The following is a 12,811-nucleotide window of genomic DNA, read 5'->3' as shown; positions in this document are numbered from 1 at the left end:
ACTGTTTTCTTGGTGCTGGTGAATAGCCATTTGAAAATTATGCGAAGCATGCGGAGCGTATGGAAGCAGACTGAGGAGATGGTGTTGACCTGTCGTTTCATTGGGATTTCGCTGTCTAGGATGATGCTGAGGTTGCAGGCATGGTCATTTGGAGTCGGGTGGGCCTGAGTTCAGATTGCCACCAGAGGTCATTCTAGAAGGAGGTGTGGCTGCCGAAAATCAGCACTTCGGTTTTGTCCATGTTGAGGTTCAAGAAGTTGTCTTTCATCCAGGCTGAGAAGTTCTTCATGCAGTTCTGAAAGCTGTTTTTTGTCGTGGTGAGGTCCGCTGAGAGTGAGAGAATGAGCTGGGGGTCGTTAGTGTAGGAGATGATGTTGATGTTGTGGGATCTGATGAAATCTGCTAGTGGCGTCATGTAGATGTTGAAGAGGGTAGGACTGATGGATGAGCCTTGGGGGATGCCACATATGCTGTGCTTGGGTTGGGAAGTGAAGGTAGGGAGACTGATCCTTTGTGTATGTCCCATGAGGAAGAATGCCTTCCATCTAAGAGCATCATCTTTGATTCTGATCAGGTGCAGCCTATTGATGAGTGTGTGGTGGGAGACAGGGTCGAAAGCGGCGGAGAGGCTGAGAAGGATCAGTGCGGCTTATTCCCCTCTGTCGAGTAGGGTGTGGATGTTGTTCTGCATTCTATGCCAATGCGCTCCACACCACCTTATTCTGCATCACTCTACCCCACTCTTATCTGCACCACTCTACTCTGCGCCACTCTACGTCTGTTTACTCTGCAGCACTCTATGCCACTGCACTCTATGCCACTAAACGCTGCACCATGGCACTCAACGCCACAGCACTCTACACCACTGCACTCTACGTCACTCTGCTCTTCACCACTGCACTTTACACTACTGCACTCTACTATGCAACACTCTAATCTATGACACTGCATTCTACAATGCTGCATTGTATGCCACTGAGTTCTATGCCGCCACACTCTATGGCACTATACTCTGCAATACTCTACGCAAATGCCCTCAACACCAGTCCACTCTACGCCACTCCCCTGTACACCCCTCTACGTGACTCCACTCTTTGCTACTCCAATGCACAACCCCCTATGCCACTCCACTCTACAATACTCCATTCTTCGCCATTCCACTCTATGACATGCCACACAACTCTCTAACCTTTAGCCATGGTAAGCACAGCCACGCTGGTGTACATCATGGCTAAAACACATTGGAAAAGCCAATAGTTCTTGCATGGCAGAGACCTATTGGCATTCCAATGGCTGCCATGCTCCAATGTACGCATCCTTGTGCTGTCTAAAGAGCCCTGTGTGTCCTGCCTAAAGAATAGGTTTTGTACTGGAAAGCAACCCTTCCATTATAAAAACTATCCCTTAATACTTTTCGAACTTTGTATGTGTGCTGTACAATGCAGCACACATGCAAAGTTGGAAAAATATGGAGAAATTAAAACATCTCTTCTTGTTACGCCTGAGTTCAGAAAGTGTAAGGTTTTAGTGTGGATTTCTGCCTACAAATTTTGCTAGATAGATTTTGCTTCAAAACCAATGTGTAGCTGCATGAGAATGCCTATGTACCCCCCTTGGAATGACCCCTTGAAGCAAAGTACCACAAAGCAATGCATAGCGCAACTTTGTGGCACTTTATATGTCCAATTCAACAGTTTGCGTTGGATTAAACCAGATCCCACAAGGATTGCATCACAAAAGTGCTGCAAACCCAGTGCAAAGCGTTAGTACATCAGAGTCTAAGTATCTGAGGCAGGTAGCACCACCGTTGACCCTCCTCTGATGCTTCTAGGTTTGCGACTACTATGCAATCTGTATGTCAGAGACCTGCGTGGATGTTGGCACTAAGCAGGCCCCAACCTGAAACCCCAGACTATTGAGGTGCATCAGGCAGGGCTGACAGATTACTTGACGTCTCTGCTTATGCCGAGGGACGGCTGTGGTAGCCTCTGCTTGACTGGGGGGATACCAAATATAAAACAACACCGCCAATGAGTCGACTTTAGGTCTTAGTTCTCTAAAAGTGGAGAAATGCAGGAATATGCCTTTTTGCTGGATGACTATTAGAAGTACAAACAGTCCCCCAGCACCATCCAGATAACTTCCCAGCATAATTGTAAAGTCGAGCATTGCCCAACAACTTGTTAACATTAGCACCCAGGGACAGTGCTCAAACAGCGCAGGCACATTTCCCAACTTGAACTTTGTTTGACTTTCTCCAACCATGTCAACGCAGGTAACATTTTAATTAAATTGTGGTTCTTTCCCTAACGAGAGTTACCTTAAAGCTGTGGATTGATATTGCTTAAGTGAACAAAACTAGCAAACCAGCATCTGAACCTTGCCTCCTTCACACCCCCCTCAAGACTAAGATTCCTCCAGTTTAGATGGGTTCTGAGAACTCACAACACAGTCAGCCACAGACATTCACCAAAGCTAGTACAGACAAATAGAAAGGAGAACTAGAAGCAGAGAGACAAAAGAGGACAAAGGAAGGCAAGAGAAGGGAGAAGAGACCAGAGGGAGAAGATGGAGGATAGAGAGAGCATGGAGAGGTAAAGAAGATTGAGAAAGGGATAACGGGAATGTGCGGGTGGACAGTGGAAATGTAGTGCATCAAATTACATTACTGCATTGAGGGGCATTTAATAACAACCATTGGCAAAGACTGCTAAGCACTCAGTAGGCCATCATACATTCCTATCCACAATAAAACACACATATATTTAGCAGACTTTTGCAAGATAAATTAAATGAATGAATGAATGATGGGAGTCTTTTAACGCGCAACTAAGCCCAAGGGCATCAAGGCGCCTAGGCAGGTCAAATAAAGTATAGACACCAGTGAGGGCTCTTTACAAATACACTTCGGAAAAAGCCAGGTTTTCAATGCTTTGCGAAACAAGACGAGTGAAGGTTGCCCTCGGAGTTCTGGGGAGAGGGAGTTTCATTGCCTGGGTGCAACAGTAGAGAATGCTCTGCCTCCCCATTTGGCTTTTACAAACCTAGGGACCTGCAGAAGATTTTTGTTGGAGGAGCGAAGGGATCGACCAGGAGAGTAAAGGTGGATAAGTGACCTAAGACCCTCAGCACCTGAACCATTGAGGGCCCCATGGGCAAGACAAAGAATCTTGAAAGAGATCCTAGACTCAATGGGAAGCCAGTGTAAGCCTCTCCGAGCTGCTGTGGCTGAGGCCATTCTGGGTAAATTTAAGACCATTTTTGACGCTGCATTCTGGACCATCTGAAGACGGTGTATAAGGCTTTTAATAATGCCCGCATAAAGGGCATTGCAGTAATCCAGTCTTGAGGCAACTAATGCCACAGTGGCCTGTTTCCGGGCATCAGGAGAAAGATAGTGGGCAATTTTTCTAAGAATCCCAATAATGCCACAGCCAGTGGAGACAGTCCTAGTGACCTGCCGGTCGAAGGAAAGAGTAGAATCCATCAACACCCCTGACCTAAACTGACAGTGAGAGGGCAGTCTCCAAGAGAGGCAGGCCACCAGTCGTTAGACCAGATATCCTGACAACCCCCGAATATCAACACCTCCGTTTTCTCCCGTTTAGCTTCAGGAAGTTCTGCACGATCCACTGCAACACAGCCTCCACGCAGTTCCTGAAGTTCAAGGCTGATTCCTTCACTGGCTGCGTAAGGGAGACCATTATTTGGGTGTCGTCAGCGTACAACAGTACGTCCAGCCCAAAGGAGCTAGCTACAGTGGCAAGTGGGGTCACATAGATGTTAAATAATAAAGGACTCAATGAAGAGCCCTGAGGGACCCCACAAAGCACAGGCTTAGGGGCGGAAAGAAACTGGCCCAACTTTACTTTCTGTTCCTTTTCATCAAGAAAGGAAGCCAGGAGCCTCAATGCAGGACCTCCAACCCCTATGTCCCTAAGACGAGTAACCAAGATAGATGGAGATAGGGTGTCAAAGGCCGCCGTCAGGTCTAACAGGACCAGAAGAGTGGTATGGCCCTATCAACCTGAGAGTGGATGTTATTGACAACTGCCGTGAGGGCGGTCTCAGTACTATGAGAACTCATAAAGCCATGCTGGGAAATATCCAAGAGGGCAGAGTCCCAAAGGAAAGAACTAAGATGCCGATTAAAATGAGATTCCAGCATCTTTGCAGGAGCAGGAAGGAGTGAGATAGGACGGAAGTTTTTTGGAACCCCTGGATCTAATGTAGATTTTTTAAGAAGGAGTTTAACAACCACCATCTTCCATGGAGAAGGAAACACACACTCCGAGATTGCGCGATTCATGACATTCATGAGAGGGGGAATAACAGCCTCCCGACAGGCCCTCAGAACTTTAAGTGGGCAAAAGTCCAAAGGAGAGCCCGATTTGGTGTTGTCCAGGAGCTGACTCGTAAGCTCAGGGGTAAGAAGGGGGAAGGACAAGAAACTCGGAGGATGTAAACCGGACAAACTCCGACCTCTAACAAGGGCAGCATTAGTGGGAGGGGCCATACCAAGATTAAGGGATTCAAGGGAGCTGTGAATGTCCACTATCTTTGAATGGAAAAAGATTGAGATGTTGTCACACAGCTCCTGAGATTCCACTATAGGATCAGCTACCTCGGGAGAGGATAGGGAGTCAATGATTTTGAAGAGGTCTCTGGGAGAAGTAAGGGAGGCAGTGATTTTTGAAAAATAGGCCCTCTTTTCCTCCACAATGGCTAGCTTATAGTCTTTTAGACAGAGTTTATGTTTTTCCTTCTCTGAGGGATTCAGCTGGGCCCTCCAAAGTCTCTCTTGTTTGCGACATCCCTGTCTCAGAAGCCTACGTCTATCCGAGAACCAGGGAGCAGAAGGACTCTTTCTCGTGGAATAGTGCTGTTTAAGGGGGGCCAGAGAGTAAGTGCTCCTGAAATAGTGCTAGCAAGCTCCAGGGCAGCAGAGTTGGCGTCCTGCAATTCAGGAGATGTCAATTTATGCAGGTACAGAGAAAGAATAAGAATCATGCTGCTGCCTGATACATGCAGTAAAAAATAAAATTAAAATTAGAAGCTGGTAACCTTAAAGGGGGACGGGGAAGGTGGGGAGAAGCAGCATACCGCCTCACCCCCAGCGCCATAACCCCTTTGCATCCTGGTTAGTGTAGTACAGGATTTCGCGCTTGCATCAAAGTTCATCATAATTTTTACCAAAGCTGGTGCAGTCATTGGCATATCTCTAGAAACATGTTTCTGGATTATTCCATCATCAGTAGAGAATTATTCTGGGGTTGCTGGACATGCTGCCACAAATTTCCTCAGGTCAATACCACTCGAGGCCTTCAGGTGCTCCGAAGCTTGTGAGCTTATAGGCTCACTGGAGCCTTTTTTATCAGTAAGAAGGGGTGGGAACACACTTCCTCACATCCCAGCACCATTACCCTTTGCATCCTGGTTAGTGCAGTACAGGATTTTGCGCTTGCATCAAAGTTCATCATATTGATACGGTATTACACATTGTGTATCACTGTTTTAAAGGTAATCTATGAGATTCCACATAATGAAATAACTATTTTTCAGGCATTAGCGCAGTTTAATAAAATTTCCCTTTAAAGGCCTATTGACTTTAACATATGTTTTCCACAATCAATATTTAATAATTAAACACCTACTGCCTTTGTTGTAACTTTGCACAATTAACAGATCAGACCTATAACCTCTGAAATAACTTTTCCCGATGAATCAGTCAGGCCTATAGCCTTTATCATTGACATGTAACCGTAACTGATGTAGGCCTATTATATTAAGAATAAACTTTCCCAAAAGGAAACCATTAGGTATAAAGTTTTAACGTTTCTTCGGAAGACGTCCCAACAAGGATTTTTACAGTGCAAAACTTGTACCTCCAGAGTTTATCAAAGGGAAAACCAGCATCAAACCACTTGCCTAAAATGGTAATCTCTGGGAATCCTTGTAACAAAATATCTGCTTAGATGACTTAATACAGTATGATAACAATCCATCCTTAAATGGATTTAAAACATGTTTTTGCAGTAAACATCTTTATTACATCACACAGATACATGATACTTGAAACATATATACAACATTACTGTCTGTGTGGTCATCGCCAACACAATGAAATTATCACAATGCAAATCTATTATCCCCAGGGTTTGCGAGAGGGATAACTAATCCCATAACCCTTGTCAACCACACTAATCTGTGAGTTCCAATGAAACAAATGTACATATCTAAATGTTTTAAGACAGTTTACCAACAATCCACTATTAAAAGCTTTAACATATGCTTTCATAATACATATGTACGACTGCTACCTTTGTTGTCACTTTTAATAATAATAAGCATTTACTAATTATAAGAAATGGGCCTTTTCTACATGGTCACCCTAGATTTTTTGCCTTTTGCTTTGTCATAAATTTTGGCTAGTTGTAGAGCTCTGGTAAAACTCTGTGCGTTTTACTCCTGCTACCAGTGATAAAGTGCATGTGCCCCCCTTTCAGCATGGTACAATTGGCATACAGTTAATAGGCATATTTAACTTACCTATAAGTCCTTAGTATATAGTAAAAAGTGTACCAAAGGCCTGTAGGTTAAAAGTCACTAGGGAATGCAGTACCCATTGTGCCACCCTCTCCAGTGACAGTGCAAACATGACTGCAGGCCTAAATTGCAACCGCAGACCTACCATTTGTAGCGTGGCTGTTGTAATTTTTAACTGCAAATTTGGCCTGTCAAAAAAAAACCTTTTGAAATGACAAAGCCTTCCTTTTCAGTACATAAAAATCACCCCATCTATGTATTATTGCACATAAGGCCCTAGTTTAACATGTCCTTACAGTGAAAAAGTCCAAAAGGCTATTTTCACTGTACAAAGGTTGGCTGTTCCAATAAAAAACACTGGGTTACATTATTACATTTAACAATGCTTATTTCGGTTAGCAAACAGCTAGAAAAATCCCTAAAGTAACTATTTTTAATAGTTATTAAAGATCCAATTCAATGGTGAAGTCAGAATTTTGATAAATATTAGGAAAAAAGTACTTTAAAACGTGGACCTTTTCCTTGCCTAAAGCTGCTGTTTGCCTATTTGCATTTGCCCTCTTACTACTGCTGGCCAGTGATTAGCATTTGAACAGGTATGAATGTGTGTAAAATGCCTCCCAGGAGCAAACATTAGGCTGACCTGAATGGGCAAATGACCCCACTCAAGCTGAAAGATTATGCAGGGTGGGGCTCTGAGCATACTTTTTAAAATTACAATGTCAAATCATGCTCGGCAGGTCTGCTGTTTATTTTACATATAAAACTTGGGGAGTACTTCTAAGGGTGGAAACAGGATGCCAAAACAAACCTTGTGCATCCACTGATTGCAGGAACATTCTGCTTTGTTCTTCAGGACTTCTGTCCCAGGGTCTGTTGTGTGCACAGTGAATGTCCCAGCCTGGATTTTAGAGTTAGGTGTGGAAGAACACTAGGATTACCAAAGTCTACTACCCACACACATGCCAGCCATCAAAGCCCAAGTTTAGTGTGGCCGAACCTTTTGCCATCTTGAAAATGACCAAACCTGGTAGGGTTGGCCCAATATCTTTTACCAATTAGTTAGGGCGTGCCCAGGAATCATTCCCACCCACTAGATCATGCCAGGCATAAATGTAGCATCTCCAGGCACCCACATCAGAACACTCCTGGAACTGAGGAATATCAGAAGAGGACTGGACAAGCTGCCTGTGCCCTAAGAAGAGCCCTGAATGCATTGGACCTGCTCTCTTTTACACCCAGTAAAAAGAGGTGGACTCCAAGGTTCACAAAGGGGGCCTCTTGCTAAAGCAACAGGGACACAACAAGCTACAAGAGACTTTTTTTCCTGCAGCTACCCAGTTGACCAGTGGCAACAGGATCTGGACTTGATGTTTGGCCTGTGCCTGACACCCTACAACTCTAGGTCTATTAGTGCCACCCCTGAAGTCCCCAAGGGGTTTAGAAGTGTACTGTTGTAGTGGATTAGAACTTAAAATACTAAAGTCAAAAGATAAAATCTTTGACCAGAATAAATCTCCTTTGCAGTCAGCTTCGAATTGCGCCTAGGTTCCAGACTACCGCAACCCTTGACCATAAATAACTTTTTGTATTCCGGCATTATTCCTACTTAAAAATGAAAATTCCTTTGTCTAGTTCCCGTTATTGAAATGTTTTCATTTTCTATTTTGGTACTACAAAATACTTTACTCATTGCCCTACACTGTGAGTTAAGCCTGTCTGCTGTGCATCACAGCTACCAGAGAGTATGTGTACCATCCCCAGAACCCCCCCTTCCATCATTAACTTTAGACTTCAGAGTGTAGCTGTGAGTTTGAGAGCAGTATTAGAAGCCAGGGCAACACCAATCTACATGGAGTTTTAAGTCTGGCTTGGCAGTGCATCTATTACTGACCTTATCTGATTAACAAAAAGAGTACTACAGAGAGAGGGACTTAGGCTCCACCCACATACTGGGTTTCAATAGCGCAGGATTTGATTCAGCCAAATTTGTGTGCTTCCATTAAAAAGATTGCTTATATTGCACTTTTTGGCTTGTGCCAAAGCTTACAGTCAATATATAGCAGGAATGAGTTGGTTATGTTGGCAAGCCAACGATCATGGCTAATGTCTTGATCTGTTTATTTTGAAAGAACACATTACTTACCTTTGGTAATGCCTTATCTGGTAGAGACTATATGTAGCCACAGATTCGTTACCTTAGAATATTCCTCAGGCATCGGACGGGAATTGGATTTTTTTTGCCATTCCCTTGCACTGTAGGTGGTGTACTATAATTCAGCTTTGTGTGGCTTTGGTGATGGTGTCCCGAGCCAGAAGTGATGCGTGTGATGCTTATATAGGCACCACCCCAGCATGCTGAGCTCAGTTCTTGACTACTTTTCTACACCAGAAGTATAGAGACAAGCTGAGGAAAAATGACTAGTGTGCCAAAGTGAGGTCCTGAAGGATATCTTTGATTATAAATGACTAACAGTTCGCAGAATGGGAAGGATGACAGGGTTGGTAAGGAATCTGTGACTAGACAGAGTCTCTACCAGACAAGGCATTACTGAAGGTAAGCAACTCTTTCACATCCTATAGAGACTACTAGCTGCTTTCCTTACCTTAGAGTAGATACTAAATCTCTCCCCAGAGGTGTTTCTGTGTTTTTTTTATGTAGGTATGGCTGGCTGCCAAGATGACATCACACACTTCGGGGAGGGGGGGGGAGTTCGAACACTCTCAATTGTATCTGCTCAATCTCCACACAGGTAGGTGGAGAGTAGATAGGTTCAGGTCCAGAACCCTGTTCTGGTGCCGAGACAGGCGATCCTCCAAAAGGGGTAACCTGATCGGAGGGCAGATGCTCATGCTCAGGTTCGGAATACCAGATTCTATTTGCTTAATCTGGGCGACTAAGATGACTTGGGCCCAGTTGTTCTTGTTCTTCCTGAGAACGCTGGACAGGAGTGTTATTGGCCAGAAGGTGTACAGAAGTCCTGAACTCCACTCAAGACTAAATGCATTTCAGAGCGAGAGCCACCTTGGAAACTAGAGCGTGCAGAAGGGTTGACATTGCACATTCCTGGAGGTGGTGAATAGATCTAACCAAGGTTCTCCCCAATACCTGACAGATGTTGAACAACCAGGAAAATGTCTTGATGTTCCAGTCATGTCCAAAGATACAGGGCCTCTTGACATAAGGTCCACAACCCCACCCAGCCCTGCCTATTGCAATACCACTTAGAAGTGATGTGATTCTGGACACCTGAATTAGCTTGTCCTTGTTGGGAGGAAGAACGGCTTTCAACGCCAATTGGATCACTCTCTGTTTCAACAGGGTGATGTGGAGTTGAGACTCTGCCCGAGACCAGGGTCCTCTGATCTCCACCTTTCCCAAATGGTTGCTCCAATCTAGAAGTGAACAATCTGTGATTTCTGGGTAGGGAAGTGAGAGGCGTCTGACACTGACCCAATCACAGTCTATGAACACTTTATTTCAAAAAGCTCAGATGAAAGGGAGCATTTAAGAGGGAATCAGGGGTGACTTTGGCATGTTTATAGTGAACCCCCATGAGTGCAGGAGATAGCCCGTAGTGTAGAGGAGGGTGTCAACTGCCTAGAGTAATTCCACTTTTAAAAGCAAGTCATCAAGTTAGGGGAAGACTGGAATCTCTGACCTCTGCAAATGTGCTGCAGCCATCACTTTCGTAAACACCCGAGGGGTGCTGGTAAGGCCGAGGGGAAGCACAGTGAACTGATAATGCTCTAGGCCTACCACAAACCACAGGTAATGCCTGTTGGCAGGCAGGAGAGGGATATGGAAGTAAGGGTCCTTAAAGTGCAATGCTACCATTCAGTCTCCAAGGTCAAGGGCAAATAATACCTAAGCCAATGGGAGCATCAGGAATGTATCCTTCTTCATGACATAGTTGAGAAGGTGTATGCCTATAATGGGACAGAGGCCTCTGTGTTCCTTCGGCACCCGAAAGTAGTGGGAATAGCAACCATGACCTACTTCCGATGCCTAATACCCTCTTGATGGCTCCTTTGGCTAGAAGAGGCAAAACTTCCTGAGCGTGAGGTGGTCCTCCATCAGCCGATCGGAGGACAGAGGCAAAGGTGGCGGGGTCTGTTGGAATGGAAGGGCGTAGGCCTGCTGGACAATTTGAAGCACCAATTTGTCTAAAGTTATTTTCTGTCATTAGTGAAGGTGGTACTGGATCCTGGCATCAACCGGGTGCCTATTATGGAACAAGGGCAAACTAAAGAGGCTTGTGAGTTGTGGTTGCTTGGAGAGGGAACAAATTGGGTCAACATCTTGCTCTGGTTACCATGAGGAATGATTGTGGCTAGGGGGAATGGAGGCAGCTGATAGCCCCTACAATAGCTACAGGAGGGGCAGAAGGTGGAGTGCGGCTGTCCTGGAGCCATGATGAGCTCCAACAAGCTAGCGGGCATTACTGGCCTTTAATCTTTTCATTGGCAGAGTCAGGTCCAGGACCTCAAGAGGCCAGTGTCTGGTGGGGTGTCTAGACCACCTACCAGGTGTCATCGCTCATAGGGGTTGGAGTAGCCATAGCGTTCCTATGATACCCTCAATTCCTGTTCCTCACTGGACCCTTCAGGGAAATAGGCCCCATCTCCGATTCAGGCCATGTGTGCCTGGTCATCGATGGAGCCGACGTCATGCAATGCCTATCATGCTCTGTATCAGGGTCGAGAATCACAAATCCCAGTGCTGCAGATGGACATTGGTGGTGCTAGGAATGTCACTACTGGAATGGTCCATGGAGGAGGTTACAAAGCCGATTTGATCCACCAATGGATCATGAAGGGCTGACTGGTGCTGAGATTGGGCCCACCTGCAGAACTCCAGTTGAAGACTATTACGGACCCATGGGACCTAAAGGCACTCTAGAAGGGCTGTACAAGCCACATATGAGGCTCATGGCTTCATAAAATTCATGGACTTGGACGGGGGTGACTCCGGCTCCGGGAAACTTGGAGCGGACCTAGTGTCAAACTCCAGCTACACAAGAACAACCTGTGAGTGAGGCCTAGATTTGTGGTGTCATTCTCTAATGTCATCTGGAGAATGGGAGTAATGTGGAGGGGTCGAAGAGTGCTTCAACTTCTTTTTATTGGATTTACCAGAAGAAGTCCTGGAGTGCAACGAATACTGGTGCAACCAACTCCGGGAGCAGTACTGTGGCCTCCTATGTGAACGGGACTTGGAGCAGTGCAGAGTCGCATGGCGAGCGGCCAAGAGCTTAATGGCCCACTTGCAGAGAGCCTTGGGGTTCATGGTCTGGCATTTCGCACAGGATGGGGAGTTGTGGTCCTTCTACAGACACCACAGATACACCAAGTGGGAGTCCATCATCAACAGTTGTCGATGAAATGCTCCTCAAGGCTTGAACTCAGTAGGTTTCTTTTGGGACACCTACTGAAAAATAAAGATGAATAAAAAGGCACACTAGATTTCGACAAAACATGGAAAAATTCCAGTCCAAAAATTACTGAAGGGATCCGTGCTAAAGGTGTTGAAAACAAGAAACCAAGGTCAGCGTGTGGGGCTTATATAGGCACCGCGCACGTCACTTCAAGTGCGTATGATACCAGGTGAAGCCAAACAACACCACATACTGGTGCACAAGGAGGGGCTCCTTCGAATAGGCCCCCCTTAATTCATTCTCCATACATCTACTATTTCCTTACTTGGCCCTCAGTGCAGAGGACCAACAGCCCTCTCCTTGCCTGTCCAGCCCCAATAACACTGTGTTGACAGGTAGAATTGCCCAGCTAGGACCTGAGTAGCAAGAGTGACTCACTGGGCTGGAGAAACACATCTGAGAATTATTAGAAGTGGGTCAAGAGACTACGTGACCCCCCCGTGGTTCGCAGAACTGGGCTGTTGCCAGATGGCCTTGGGGACCAATTTGGGCTGACCGTCCATTACCCTTGACCTGTGTCTGCTCCGCATCCTGTAGGTGAACTTCTCATGTGGTTGCCAAACTTTTTTTGCCGATTGTCTCCTAATTGATCTTATTGCCTACCCCCACCTGCTTTCTGGGACCCTGACTAAGAGTGATTTTGGCTGCATGCGGCCTAATGCTCGGAGGAGGACAGGGGTGTCTCCAATCTGTGGGTGTAGGATAGTTGGGGTGAGTTGGAGGGTGGAGGGAGCCCTAGGGCCACTGGTTCTGCAGAGTGTAACCAATTGACCTGCTGGGTATCAGTTGCACCACATTAGGGTGCTGACTGCGTATGTGTGTGAGTG

This window comes from Lissotriton vulgaris, chromosome 1_1, assembly GCF_964263255.1.
Source record: "Lissotriton vulgaris chromosome 1_1, aLisVul1.2, whole genome shotgun sequence".
NCBI lineage: Eukaryota > Metazoa > Chordata > Amphibia > Caudata > Salamandridae > Lissotriton > Lissotriton vulgaris.
This window is presented reverse-complemented; position numbering follows the sequence as displayed.